The sequence below is a fragment of the Oncorhynchus clarkii genome, chromosome 22 (assembly GCF_045791955.1).
Source record: "Oncorhynchus clarkii lewisi isolate Uvic-CL-2024 chromosome 22, UVic_Ocla_1.0, whole genome shotgun sequence".
NCBI classification, from domain to species: Eukaryota; Metazoa; Chordata; class Actinopteri; order Salmoniformes; family Salmonidae; genus Oncorhynchus; species Oncorhynchus clarkii.
In genome coordinates, this window is record NC_092168.1 from 16,861,245 (window position 1) to 16,875,880 (window position 14,636).

The window sequence follows — 14,636 nt, forward strand, 5'->3', positions numbered from 1 at the left end:
CCTGATATTACTTCCTCCTGACTGCCTTTCATTAGAATGTTCCCACCTGATATTACTTCCTCCTGACTACCTTTCATTAGAATGTTCCCACCTGATATTACTTCCTCCTGACTGCCTTTCATTAGAATGTTCCCACCTGATATTACTTCCTCCTGACTGCCTTTCATTAGAATGTTCCCACCTGATATTACTTCCTCCTGACTACCTTTCATTAGAATATTCCCACCTGATATTACTTCCTCCTGACTGCCTTTCATTAGAATGTTCCCACCTGATATTACTTCCTCCTGACTGCCTTTCATTAGAATGTTCCCACCTGATATTACTTCCTCCTGACTGCCTTTCATTAGAATGTTCCCACCTGATATTACTTCCTCCTGACTGCCTTTCATTTCTGAAGACATTTATTTGAATTGTTAGAGCGGCCACTAGTGTCTGGTCAACATAATGCAGGGGTGTCAAACTCATTCCATAGAGGGCCAAGTGTCTGCTGGTTGATTTGTTTTCTTTTAAATTAAGACCTAGACAACCAGGTGAGGGGAGTTCATTACTAATTAGTGACTTTAATCAATCAAATACAAGGGTATAGGGAAAACCCGCAGACAGGCTGCCCTCCGTGGAATGAGTTTGACAAGTGATATAATGGATAATCTGTTCACTGGACTCAGAATGTCATTTCAACATGGAGAATTGGGTGATATTTGGTAGATACAGTACGTTGATCGATGAGATTCCAACCTATTTTCACCCACTCATTTAATTCCCGACGTTGTTATCACTATGCTTTCAAACATCTAAAAGCACAACCAAATTCCAATGGAAAATCAACATCTTATTTTTGGTTTAGTTGTCACCTAAATGTGTTATCACTGCTGTTTCAACCACTTAAAAAGAACCGCAAGTTCAAATGGGAATACAATGTCAGATATTTTGCTTGTCTATACATCATGTGTTATCACTGTGCTTGATCTAAATCAAATGTCAAATGTTATTTAAAGTGCATTTAGAATCACAACACTTTACATAGAACAGTAATACAACATAGTAAGCAAAACAATCACTTATCACTGAGTCTGGCTTTAATTCCAGTTTGAATATAAATTAATAACTGATATGTTGGATTCATGTCTCCATTTAATCCAAAAATCTAAGTAAAAAAAATAGGACTAAATCAAATCACTCTAAATACAATTTGATTTGATCCTATTCTTTAACTTTGAAAATCAGTGTCTTCCTCGATCACTGAACCTCTAACGTACAGTACCAGTCAAAAGTTAGGACACACCTACTCATTCAAGTGTTTATTTTTTACTATTTTCTACATTGTAGAACAATAGTGAAGACATCAACACTACGAAACAAGTGTTAAACAAATCAAAATGAATTTGAGATTTGAGATTCTTCAAAGTAGCCACCCTTTGCCTGAGGAAGTCTCGCCTGAGGTAGAGTGTCTCATGATAAGCTGTAGACCAAAGGTCGCTCCGTCTGATCGCCATAGTAGTCTTCCTTTTGAACAACAGAAATAACTGTGTTAAGTATGAAGAGGAATTGGAATTTAAACAAGATTTGGAGCACGCTAAAATCAAGCTGCAACAAGAGCGGCTAGAATTGGTTAGGGATGGAAAGCTCTCGAGAGTTTGCTTAGGGATGGTGACCCTGATTCACCTAGGGGTTGCTCCTCTCTCGGTTGTGCCACAGGACACATTTGATATTGTTGGAAACTTACAGCTGGCCTTATGCTAGGAGTTGGCCTGATTCTGATTCGGACACTTAAAATGGCTGTTACAGATTTATGAATTGGTTCCTGAGGCTTACCGTCAACGATTTAGAACTTTAAAAAGGGCTGAGAAACATGTTGAGTTATCTTCAAAGTTTATTCGCTGGTGTCCCGCCTCTGCCGTTAAGACTTTCCAGGGGCTGTGTGATCTGATTATGCTAGAATTTTATGGACACAATCCTTGATCGAATAGACATGTACATTAACTAACAAAAAGTGAAGACTGTCTCTGAAGCTGTGGTTTTGGTGGACAAGAATGTTTTGACTCACAAAAGTGGCTTTGCAGAGCCCTGTATTCGGAGTGAGAAAGGGCGTTCAGAGAGATTTTTGCCTCGCCCACCGAGACACTCATTCATATAGGGTTGAGCCTGGCTCCTGTGGTAAAGCTGGCTTCAGTCAAGTGTCACTACTGTCAGGGTTCAGGTCATTGGAAAAACAAATGTCCTGTTCTCAGGGCTATGGGTAAATTCAGTACTCACGCTAACATTAAACCTAAGCCTATGGCGTTAGCAGCGCCTGTCCCACATCTGTTCACTCCTGTCACTTCGTCTCATGCCCAGGTGCATGTGAAATTCCCAATTGACCCAGATTATTACATTTTATTACTGAGGGTTGTGTGTCTGTTAGGAAGTAACGACCCAGTCCCAGTGAAGATCCTGAGGGACACAAGTGCCTCTGAGCTCATAGCCTGTAGCAAAAATGAGGGGACGCGAACAACAGGTATAGGCCAATTAAAAAATGTTCTTTATTGTAAACACAACTATTAACGTTAAACTAAGAAAAAGGAATGAGGTGTGGAAGTATCATAATGTAAGGTGTATGTAAAGTGCATGGATGCGTGAATCTGTGTGTGTGAATGACTGAGTGAAAACTATGCAAACCTACAAAAGAACAAAGTTCATACCTGGAGGAGCGGAGAGAGAGAGAGAGAGAGAGAGAGGTGATTAGTGACAGTTTAAATACTCTGATCCCAGGTGACTCCAATCCATAACGACCCTCCTCTTCCTGCAGGAGGAACCACCCCTGCAATGCAGAGGAGGAGACGTGACACTGTTAGTCTGTGATAACCTTCTCTATTGAGACTGATTCTGGGAATAGTGTTTTAATTAGGGGAATTGGGTTTAACACTGTCAGTTCCATTGCATTAACTGATGTTGTATTCTGAACTGGTGAAAGGTGAGGTTGTGGTAGGGGTGCGTCCTTCGTTACCTGTTGAGGATATCAACGTTATCCTTAGGAGTAACTTGGCTGGTGAGCATGTATGGCCTGTTGTGTCTCCACCTCTAGTGGTTTCCGCTAAGCCGTCGTTTGTTGGGATTCCCAATGAGAGCGCGTGGAGTTTCCCCAGAGGTGTTCTCTGGTCACAGCGCCGGCTAACGATGATGTTACAAAGAAATCTGTCACTACTTTCCCTGTTATCCTGTTATCTGTGCCCTGCTCCGATCTAATCAAGGAGCAGTGGGCTGACCCCACATTAGAATAGTTGCGTAATCACATTTCTTTACACGTATGTGTGTCGTTCATGTGACCGACAACTGTTTCTTTTTGTGTCTTGTGTTGTCCTGTGGCTCCTGTAATCTGTTCCCTGCTGTCCTCATTTCCTCAAACATGCAAGTATTATACACCATTTTAAAGATAGACTTCTTGTTAATCCACCCACAGTGTCTGATTTCAAAAAGGCTTTACGGCGAAAGCACACTTTGCGATTATGTTAGGTCAGCGCCTAGCCACAGAAAACCATATAGCCATTTTACAACCAAAGAGAGGTGTCACAAAAGTCAGAAATAGCACTAAAATTAATCACTTACCTTTGATGATCTTCCTCTGATGGCACTCCCAGGTCTCCATGTTAGACAATAAATGTTCATTTTGTTCGATAAAGTTAATCTTTATGTCAAAATACCTCCTTTTTGTTTGCGTGTTTAGTCCAGTAATCCGAATCCACAAGGCATGGGCACCAAGTCCAGATGAACAGTCAAAAAAGTTTGTAGAAACATGTCAAACGATGTATATAATCAATCTTTAGGATGTTTTTATCATAAATCTTCAATAATATTCCAACCGGACAATTCCTTTCTCTTTAGAAATGAAAGGGAACGGAGCTCGTGCTCACGACCGCGGGCATGACTTAGCTAAAGGCTTTCAGCCAGACCCCTGGTTGAAACAGCTCTTATTTGCTCCCCTTTCATAGTAGAAGCCTGAAACCACGTTTTAAAGACTGTTGACATCTAGTGGAAGCCGTAGGAAGTGCAATCTGACCCCATTTACACTGTATACTGGATAGGCAATCACTTAAAAGAACTACAAACCTCAGATTTCCCACTTCCTGGTTGGATTTTTCTCAGGTTTTTGCTTTCCATGTGAGTTCTGTTATACTCACAGACATTATTCTAACAGTTTTGGAAACTTTAGAGTGTTTTCCATCCAAATCTACTAATGATATGCATATTCTAGCTTCTGGGCCTGCTCGCCGTTCTCAAAGAAGTTAAAGGTTGCTTCCTGTGCGCAAAGGTTGCTGAGGTCTGGGGAGGACGAGGTTGATAAAAACTGATGGTTAAAGCTGCCCCACTGCCCCAACCAATTAAAATAACATCAAATGGATCAGAAATACATTGTTAATGTTGGAAATGACTATTGTAGCTGTAAACGGCTGATTTTGTTATTTATGGAATATCTACATAGGCGTACAGAGGCCCATTAGCAGCAACCATCTCTCCTGTGTTCCAATGGAAGGTTGTGTTAGATAATCCAAGTTTATAATTTTAAAAGGATAATTTATCATTAGAAAACCCTTTTGCAATAATGTTAGCACAGCTGAAAACTGTTCTGAATTAAAGAAGCAATAAAACTGGCCTTCTTTACACTAGTTGAGTATCTGGAGCATCAGCATTTGTGGGTTCGATTACAGGCTCAAAATGTCCAGAAAAATATACTTTCTTCTGAAACTCGTCAGTCTATTCTTGTTCTGAGAAATGAAGGCTATTCCATGTGAGAATCTGCCAAGATTCAAGATACTGTACAACACTGTATACTACTCCCTTCACAAAACAGCACAACTGGCTCTAACGAGAATACAAAGAGGAGTGGGAGGCCCCTGTGCAGCAAGTGAGCAAGAGGACAACTACATTAGAGTGTCTAGTTTGAGAAACTTACGCCTCACAAGTCCTCAACTGGAAGCTTCATTAAATAGTACCCGCAAAACACCAGTCTCAACATCAACAGCGAAGAGGCGACTTCGGGATGCTGGCCTTCTAGGCAGGCTAATTGATTAAATAGCACGGTTGCTGATAATGGGCCTCTGTACGCCTATGTAGATATTCCTTTAATAATCATCCATTTCCAGCTACGATAGTCATTTACAACATTAACAATGTCTACACTGTATTTCTGATCAATTTGATGTTATTTTAATGGACAAAAAAAAAAAGGCTTTTCTTTCAAAAACAAGGACATTTCTAAGTGACCCCAAACTTTTGAACGGTAGTGTTATTATTATATTATTATTTAGCTTTTTTAGTTTTTAGGTTGTTCTGGGGTCCTTGATGGTCCCCCGGTTTAATCTGGGGGGGTGGGCTTGTGATGACCCTCCCACACTTTCTGACAAATTATTTTTCTCTGTCCTTGTTTTCCTTAAGATGTCAGTGGGCAGAGCTAGGAGGTTCATCAGCGAAATGGGACACATCTTGGCTCGGGTGTGTCCCGGGGATAAATACACCTTCCCCCATTCATCGAGGATACTCTTTCCACGCAGACACACTGTTGTTTTTTTGTTGTGGCATTTTGGGGCTTTTTGTTTGTATATTTTGGCATCTCTCAACCCCTCATTATCACATCTATGTACGCATCTACTCACTTACAAATCAAATCCAAGTTTATTTGTCACGTGCGCCGTATACAACAGGTATAGTAGACCTTACAGTGAAATGCTTACTTACACTCTAACCAATAGTGCAAAAAAGGTATTAGGTGAACAATAGGTAAGTAAAGAAATAAAACAATAGTAAAAAGACAGGCTGCATACAGTAGTGAGGCAATAAAAGTAGCGAGGCTACATACAGACACCGGTTAGTCAGGCTGTTTGAGGTAGTATGTACATGTAGATATGTTTAAAGTGACTATGCATATATAATGAACAGAGAGTAGCAGTAGCGTAAAAGAGGGGTTGGTGGGTGGTGGGTGGCGGGACACAATGCAGGTTGGTCGGCCCAATACACTGCTGACGACACACACCATTGTTACTTGTATATAGTTTACTTTATTTCATATATTTTTGTTAATTCTTTTATCTCTGTGTTGTCTCCCTCTTTGTTACGGGCTTCGAGCCAGTTCGTAAGATATGACAGTCATAGACCGTTTCGGCAATATGAAAGAGGAGGGTGTGTCAACATGTTTTTTTCTACTTGCACGCATGCACACACATAAATCAGTACCATGGACAGCCACATGTATAGCTTACGTTGATTGGACAAAATCGTTTTTGGTATCTTTAAGTTTTGTCACTGTTTTAAACTAAGCATGGTTGTTTAGTAGTCCAAAAACATTAACTTGCTTGACCATGCTGTAGGTCATGTAACTGTTTGTTTTATGCAAAATGCTTTGTGGACTCCACCGGACAGATCATGCTCTCCGGTTTTGTGATGAAACAAAGATACGGTTTAATTTATTCTGCCACTGTCTTATTGTCTCGGCCTATATATCACGGTGGCATGGCATATAACTAACAGGTCATAGAGCAAACCCTTTTAACACAACACAGATTGCAATATGGCTTTTTTTTGGCTTGGCTTCCCCAGAGATTTTTCCCATGCAACGCTACTGGATTGGATCTCTTAACTTTTGACCATTCATAAAACACATTCAATGACATTTCCGTTAAAGATTAAGATGACCCTATTAACATGTTTGTCTTTGGGCCACTGCACCTCTGAACTATGCAACAAACAGTAAGTGTCATGCTACATGAATCCAGCAGAGGGGGCTCTCTACCACATCTAACCACATCTCCACCTTAGGACGTTTCCAAACACAAATACAGCATAATGGCTCAACTGAATGACATCTACCGTATAGGAAAAACACCAGCATTACAAGTCAAACATTAAAATAAAGAAATCAATGTTATGTGGATTCATTTCGATATACATTATACAGAAGCAAAATGTACAAATGATAGATAGTAATAGGACACCATCATTTAACACAAGGTCAGTTGAGCAGACTGAATGTTTCCTCGAGTCAGTCAGAAAATACACCTGTACGAGTGTGAGGATTACATGGTCTTATTTTCAGAACATCAACTTTAGAACACCTACAGTAACTTGTCACACAAAGGCATGCAGAAAGAGTAAGGTGGCTAGCTACAGGTATTCTCTCTGGCCTATGGTGGGGGGAAAAACAACTTCCGTGTACTTCATAGGTTCATGCTCAATATAATACAAGTCAAATACACAAAATATGTACCCCAAAAAAATGTCAAATACCTGTTATGTCCAATTTCTTGCTTTCCACTGGGCAAGTCTGTCCACTGAACATGAGCACCAAGTTAACAGATTCCTTACACATAGTTACACCATCACCACCTAATCACCCCCTGGTTCCTAATTAGCCTCATTCCCTCCTTTACCCGTAACTGTGATAGCGGAGGTGTGGTGAGCTTCGGATGCAAAATAGCTGCTATAGCATCACCCCGGTGGGTCCTACACATTTCTGGTGAATGGGTAGATGAGACATGACTATGGTGCTGTATAGCTTTACTACTGTTCAGCATGTGGATCTCCACTATGTGTACCTCGACCTCATTAACCTAAAGTAATATGGTTAATCCTGTATTCATCTGCATTGACATGAAGTAACTGCAAACAACAAGTCACAAGAAAAGCATTACTATAGTTTGTTTAACTGAAACCCCTTAATTAAAAAATCTACATTTTAAGTGAGAATGGGCATTTGTCTGAAGCCGAAAGGAAATTCACATGACCACCACAATTCCTATTCCACCCATGTGTAACCAACTTCATATAGCCACCCAGAAGAAAGGCACACGGACACCCGAACTTCAGGTTGACTTCGTTTTTTATCTGCGGTAAAATATATCAAACAGTGATAACAAGAATTGACACGACAGTCACAGCCACACGTTGCTCTCAGAATATATCTGACTCAATGCACAAGGTGAATATATAAATGCGTTGTGTTAAAGAAAATAACTAAAATACAGTAAAGCATACCTGCAGTAAAATATATCAAACAGTGATGACAGACATTGACAGAACGGTCACAGCCACACGTTCACTGATTAGGTAGGACACGAGATATCTTTTAGATAGGAGCAACAGTAATGATACATGTCCTTCATGTGAAGTGACATTAATCCATAAATACAGAGCACAAGTACAAGTACAAACCTTTTAAGGTACTAAGAAAACAAACATTCACTTAATATTTCAATAAATCACCTGCAAGCAATAGCTAGCGTGACATTACAGTGCACTGACTGACAGTGCTAGTTAGCTCATCATTAACATGGCTAGCTCAGCCAGCAAACACTTGGTTAACCTGCCGAAATAAGCTTTCAATACATTAACGGCAACATAAATATATACATGTACACATTCGCTATTGACTTCGGGATATATGAACCAGTTTTCCAAAGACACTATTGTGTTATACAATTTTAAACAGTTTCTCATGTACAGAAGAAGGAGACACAAACCTGCTCTCAGAATATCTATCTGCCTGAAGAGCAGGCAGACCAATTTAGCTAGCGGGACACCAGCCGACAACATCCGGTGAAATTGGAGGGCGCGCAATTCAAATAAATAATCGTAATATTAAACATTCATGAACATACAAGTATCTTATATCATTTAAAAGCTTAAATTCTTGTTAATCTATCTGCGTTGTCTGATTTACAATAGGCTTTACGGCGAAAGCATACCATGCGATTGTCTGAGGGCGGCGCCCCACATTAACATATTTTTCAACGAGCACAGGCTTCATAAAATCACAAATATTGATTAAATAAATCACTTACTTTGAAGATCTTCCTCTGTTTGCAATCCCAAGGGTCCCAGGTACAACATGAATGGTCGTTTTGGTAGATAAAATCCTCAGTTTAGTTAGTTGGCGCCATCGATTTCAGTAATCCACTCGTTCAACATGCAGACGAAGGAGTCCAAAATGCTACCCTGAACTTTGTCCAAACAAGTCAAACAACGTTTCTATTAAATCCTCAGGTATAATATTTCATACGGAAAGTAGTAAGTTCAATAGGAAAGCAAAATTAGTAAGTGCGCACCGAAAGACTGATATTGTTCCGGTGCTCTCCTAACCAAAACTCAAAATTCTTGCCTGTTTTTCAAAAAACAAGCCTGAAACATTGAATAAAGGCTGTTGACATCTAGTGGAAGCCATAGGAATTGCAATCTGGGAGACGGAATTACACAGGAACAATAGGTTTCCATTATAGGGGACCTGGGACCTCAAAAAAAAATTCTGGTTGGTTTTTCTTTGGATTATTGCCTGCCATATCAATTATGTTATAGTCTCAGACATTATTTTAACATTTGTATAACTTCAAAGTGTTTTCTATCCAATGCTACCAATTATATGCATATCCTGGCTTCTGGGCCTGAGTAACAGGCAGTTTACTTTGGGCACATCAGTCAGGTGGAAATTCAGGAAACGAGACCCTATCCCCATTAAATAAAAAATAAATCAACATAGGTAACTTACTGTTTCTTAACTAAGCAATTTGTTTTCTCAACTCTGGTTTGTGTTGTGGCCTTGGTTGTTCTTAGTTGAGGAAATGTAGTGTAGTAAACTGCAGTGTTTGTCCTATGTAAAATCTGTCTACTTCATCTTACGTTATCATAGATTGGTCTGTGCAATACGAATGAACGTGATTAGTGTGGCAGTTTCCCAACGTTTGGTGGTTTCAAAGTTAACATAACTAATGTTAACTAGTTACGTTTTGTTTAAGGAAGGATGATATTGTGGTGCATGAACTGACCATACACATTAGCTAAAGTTACAGTCATACGTTGGCTAAGGTTACCTAGCTAGCTAGAGTTACTTGGCTAGCATAGCAGCCAAGGACGTTCGCTTTGTGCATATTTGTTTGTGCTCCGATTACCCGCAAGTGTCTAGATCAGAAGTTTACAGATGACTTCAGCCTTATGAGAAAAAACTTACTTGGCAAAATTATAGCTAGCTAGCTAGCTTTCCTCGCTTGTTGGTTAGCTACTTAGCCAATGTTAGCTCTCATCTGACTGGTATAACATTACATGAGCTAGTTAGCTACCTAGCTAATCAAAACAAAATCACATTCATTGGTTAGCTACCTTTATTTGCCTGTTCATTAGCTAGCTAGCTTTCAGCTAATTGCTGTTAATTAGCTACAGAGACTAGCTGCTGGAATTTGTACAGGCAAGCTAATCTTAACTAGGCAACATTAGCTCGTTAGCTACGTAGCTATTCAATGTGCATGTGAAAGTGATGAATTATACATTTTCTGAAAATGTTTTAAATCTAATGGTCGCTATAGTCTCGTTTTAATCCAACGTCAAGAATCTTAGCTAGGTAGTGTAACAATAATGCTAGTTCGAACCCAGGCGCAGAGAAACACAGCAAGCAGAGGTAAGGGTAAATCCAGAACTTTTACTTAGTCTTAACAGAAACAAAACAACCGCATAAGAGCCCACTAATAAAACATGAGACCTAAGCAAAGATACAGGCCAACTGAGGAACCTAAATAACAAGGCAATCAGGTGAACAGAGGAGGTAATTAAACACAGGTGAATCCAATAAGTAATAATAAGGGTAACTTGGAAACTAGAAACCAGGATAAGGGTGCCCTCCAGCGGTAACCTAAGGAAACAACAATCAAATAACACAGAAACTGTTACAGGTGGCCGTAAGAAATACTCTTAAAACTCGCCACATCTATAATTGTCAAGATAAGGTCTGCCTATAAACGTGTGTCATGAGATACACTACACAATCGTCTCATCTATCTGCATTTAGTTCAGGCTAAGGCCTGTCCGAAAACACAATTTCTTACCACTAATGTTTGTCCAGTTGCATGGTTACTGTTGTGACATTGTATTGATTGTGACAACTGCTGTTCATCAAATTATTAACTGTTAATAATTATGTGGTTAACTCAGTAACCTGGGGCACCATGGGAAAGTTTGTTTTTTATTGAGTTTCCATCTCCCAAATTAACTCAAAGAATATCAGAATATCGATTTTACAACAATAGCTAATTAATTAATTTCCTCTACAGTCTCATCCTTAACGTCGCATAATCCGGGAATCTGCACAAACCCGAGTCCCACTAAATAAGTCAGTACCACACCAATTGAGTTGATTATTTATTTACTAACAAGCTAAAATGATAGTATAAGATACACAAACACACAGTCTGGGCTATTGAATAGAACTTAGTACAATGAAACAGGTTCTTAGCGGGCCAACACAATATCACACAATGGGGATTTAAAAAAGAGAGAGTGCATGAGAGAAAAGTACACTTGGATACATTTGTAAACTATGCTTATTTTAGCCCTAACACCTTGCCCCAAACTGCCGCTCTTATGGGTCAGAATATAATGATGTAATTACTTGTCGAATGTCTCTGATGGGGTATCTCTTTGTAGACCGGATTCGCCTTCTCCTCTGATGACGGCACTTCTTTGGTTACCGGGTGTAACTCTCTGATTGTCCACACGATGTCAGTGTCTTTTCTCTTAGTGGCCTGTTTCCTAGCCCTTGTTCTGAAAGGGGGTCTTCTGAGTATGGTCAGCCATGTAGTTCAGGGATCCAGCGTAGGAATGAAAGCAGTGTAGACACGATTCCTTGGAGAGTGGTAACCGGGTGGTCCTGCTTGAATTCACCCTCATTCGTAGCATAGATTTTTAAAGGTTTCTTTGTCTTCAACCTCGTGTTGCATTTTGGGGTTACAACTGATCAGACCTTGGCTGCAGCTCGTGGTCACCTAGTCTGAGATGTTAATTCTTAACTCACATGTTTTATACCCTCAGGTCAGAAAGGGGCATTTCCGTCTTCATGGCAAGTTCTCTGGGCGCCACTTGTTACGAGGCAAGGTCTGGATTTTACTCAGATCCAATTTAGACAACTAACAACTAAAACATTCTCTTTGATCTGGACATTTTTCACACAAAGTACAGTATACAAACATCAGGTACATATTATGAAAACTCTTCAAGTTACAATGTTTTGTTATAATGTCGTCATTTAATTTTTAAAAACAACAAAAACAACATTAATTTTCAAATTCCATCTATCGTCATTACAGTTGTTTGTAATTTGGCACGTTATTTAAGTGGCAGCCATCATAACCATTAAAGCTAGTTAGTGCTAGTTTGACCACCAGAGGGAATCTTTGAGAAACATTTGATAGCCTTCAATAGTGCTGTACTAGAGAATTTAAAACCTTGTTGTAGGAACATTGTATATGGGACTAATTTTAAGGCATTTTGCTTAATTCATTTGATTAATATTATAGTGTTTCTATTCCAAGAAAAAAAGAAAAAAAGACTGGCTTTCCGTTTGGATGGAACGGAAAATATGACGCTGTACAACGTGACGGTCGTGAGTAGGCTACAGTACTGGGCTATTTAGCAAAATAATCCCCTTGTTGTGCAGGCACGTGGGAGACCGGGGTTCAATTCCCCGATGTGGTGGAAGGAGTAGGCTGTCTTTGTAAATAAGAATTTGTTCTGAACTGACTGCTGCACTAAGAGCAAAACATTTCTCCACCTTTATTGTATAATTGTAGTTTAACCACTACCCAAACAGAGATTCAGTGTAAATCTCATTGATTTATCAAGATCAGTCCCCGTGCTTGTCTCAGAGCAGCGTGAAACAGTGCTAAAATAGTTGTAGGCTATTGCTTCAAATCCTATTGCTTGTAACTGCAATATGCTCTTTAAATAAATAAGACCCACACCACTTTTAACAGCACATTACTCAACACTAGTGAGACTCATGTTGCCTACTGTAGGCCTACAGTATATAACAAAATATGATCGTCGATAATTACATATGGGTCTTCCGGCACGGGTATCAAACCTACATCTGTAGCAATTAATTTTGCACTGCGATGCAGCATCTTAGACCGCTGTGCCAATCAGGAGGGCTGTTATAATACTGTACATGGTGTCCAGGTCAGGATAACCAAAACATTTCTTTATTAAAGACTATCAGAAAGAATGTTGGTACTTATTTATTTTGATCCAAAGCCATGAATGAGTGAGTCACTCAGCTTTATGTTAGGTGCTGGATCTATGACTGTGCCATCAACTTGATAATAGTATATAATGATATTTTTGAGGTTTTACAATAAGTGATTGTAATCTGAATAAAGGCCAAAATAATATTTGTAAAGGCCAAAACATTTATTTCTGTTTTTAGAGGGAGAGAAACGCTCTAAGTCTTATGGGACTCCCAATCACGGTCGGATGTGATACATAATAATAATGATAATACTTATTAGAATAATGATTATTATTAATTAGAATTATTTATTAATGTTTTTAGATGGAAAGAATCCCAAAACCTAGTCATCTCATGGGTCTCCCAGTTGAGGCCGGCACGGGTATTGAACCAGCATTGGGACCCAAAAGCATAATCAGTGCTCTAACTCCCCCTTGGGCTGGTCTGGAGCAATGAAGTAGTGACGCAGGGTACCATACTAAACCATAAATTACCTCTAATCCCGCAGCATAATTGCAAAAACTTTTAGTGGAGCAACCACTGTACCACCATTTTGGCTGACGAAACAGATTGTCCCAAAGTCCATTTTTTGCATGTTACTGTTCTGAGGTAGGTTCTCCATAGTCCCATCATACATTCCATTCCTCCACACTCTGCGACAAAGGGATTTTGTCTGCTGCTTAAGATTAACAATGCGTGTGAGGTGTCATAAAAAAAACACCTCCATACCTCTCGATCTCTCCCCTGGTGGGTGTGAGAGATGTCCCTGTAGGATTGTGGTCCACGGTAACCTGACCCGAACAGGCCAGTCATGACAGTTGCCATGTCGTCCACTGGTTCAGTAACACCTTCTGTGGCAGCACTGTTTGCTTCTGTGGCAGCACCATTAGTGTTGTCAACTGTTGCTTCACCACTATTGATTGCTGTAGCTCCATCACCTTGAACAACACTACAATTGCCCAAAGCCTGGCTTGTTGTGGAAGACATCAGATTGCAGTGCTCCTCAACACCTCCTGCGGCACCCTCGCTGGATCCTGCAGCAACACTGTTTGCTGTAGCTTTAACTCCACTGGTTCCACAACCTAGATCAACATGGATCAGTGTTTTAGTCATAATGAGCAATACACTGCAGCCAACTAACTATTAAAAGTACATAGGGCAGATTGATTTTCACATACTTGACACTCCTCAAATGAGAGGCCAGGATATATAGTACATTCATCCAGTCCTGGGCAGAAAATAGTTGTATTGTACCACTCCTATTTCTATTCTGGTTAGACAGTTTGCGCTGTTCTGTGAAGGGAGTAGTACACAGCATTGTACGAGAATAGCCTTCATGGAATAGTCTTAATTTCTCAGAACAAGAATGGACTGACGAGTTTCAGAAGAAAGTTATTTGTTTCTGGCCATTTTGAGCCTGTAATCGAACACACAAATGTTGAACCTCTAGATACTCAACTAGTCTAAAGAAGGCCAGTTTGCTTCTTTAATCAGCACCAGAGTTTTCAGCTGTGCTAACATTGCAAAAGGGTTTTCTAATGATCAATTAGCCTTTTAAAATTAAACTTGGATAAGCTAACACAACATGTCATTGGAACACAGGAGTGATGGTTGCTGATAA